Source organism: Mus caroli, unplaced genomic scaffold (genome assembly GCF_900094665.2).
Source record: "Mus caroli unplaced genomic scaffold, CAROLI_EIJ_v1.1 scaffold_23646_1, whole genome shotgun sequence".
Classification (NCBI taxonomy): Eukaryota; Metazoa; Chordata; class Mammalia; order Rodentia; family Muridae; genus Mus; species Mus caroli.
In genome coordinates this window covers 1,436-2,531 of record NW_018391183.1, presented here as the reverse complement: position 1 = coordinate 2,531, position 1,096 = coordinate 1,436, and the positions used below count along the sequence as shown (strand labels likewise).

At 44.2% G+C, this 1,096-nt stretch overlaps 1 protein-coding gene across 1 annotated transcript in view; it reads left to right on the top strand.

Annotated features, from left to right (window-relative positions):
• The window catches only part of LOC110289054 (WAP four-disulfide core domain protein 18-like), a 2,172-nt gene extending 1,356 nt beyond the window's left edge, over positions 1 to 816 (top strand). Inside the window, exon 3 of the mRNA XM_021155258.1 lies at positions 615 to 816. The gene's annotated coding sequence lies outside the window, so the exon portion shown is untranslated. The remainder of the gene's footprint in view (positions 1 to 614) is intronic.
• Positions 817 to 1,096: the final 280 nt, after the last annotated feature.

Sequence of the window (1,096 nt, the reverse complement as noted above, 5' to 3'; positions counted from 1 at the left end):
AAGAAAGACACCAGGTTACATGATCTGTGTCTTCTACACTGCAAAGACAGTTCCACCATGACTAAAGTGACACAAGCCACCACAACTTAGACCCACATGGTCATAGACTGGGACATCTTACTCTTCTCCACCCCAGCCAAAAAGGGTTGACTCTCTCAGGAAAACAAGTGTTCCTGGGAGGGAGAAGACAATGAGGTTAATGGGAACACTCATTTACTAAACACCTTCAAGTCAGGCAGGCATGTGTTACAATGGCGATACAAAGGCCAGTGTAACTAGACTGTAGAAATGTATGTCAGCGTGAGCTTTGCACCAGTTTCTAGTAAGTTCTAACCATGGTTACTAGCTTTGTCAGGGAAGATGTCAGAGTGGAGATCAATAATTAGAACACTCAAAGCCCCCCAGACAAGGGAGTCAGGTTCAGACAATGGGGATACTGTGAGCCCAGGTTGGGAGTTTGGGGATTTATTTTTCCAGTTAAATGTGGTATCTGGGTTGGAGATTCTAAAGCAAGCCCACATCCAATCANCATTGAGCTGCCAAGCAGAGAGTAAGGGCTGAACAACTAGAGGTTTCTTAGCAAAGGAAATGGCATAATCAAATCTGTATTGTAGATGGTTGACAGCCATGTGGAAGATGGATTCAATCTTCATAAACATGAATGATGGCCAGCCCCAGAAGATTTCTTCTGAATCCACAGAGCCTGTGCTTGGCTACTTCCTAGCCCTAGAATTGCATTCTTGGACAAGGAAGATCTATATTGTGGTGACAATGTCCTAATATGTCTGTGTCCAAAATAAACTACCCTTAGCATTCTTCTTGTTGTACAGTTCTTATTTTCCCATCGCATTGGCTCTTCTGATCAGCAGCGCCATCCCTGCAGCCTCCCATGAACACTGAGCCTCAGGATCCCAGCAGTCCCAGGACAAGGTCCTCCAAGTTAATTCCTCTCCCCCTACCTTGCTCATATGTAGAAACAAGGCAGAGGACATAAGAATGTTTTCTAGGTGCATTCTCGAACATAAGTCTAGTCAAGCAAACAAAATGAACTGATTATGGCTCATAGAGCAGACCTGCTGCAACTGCATTTATTTAA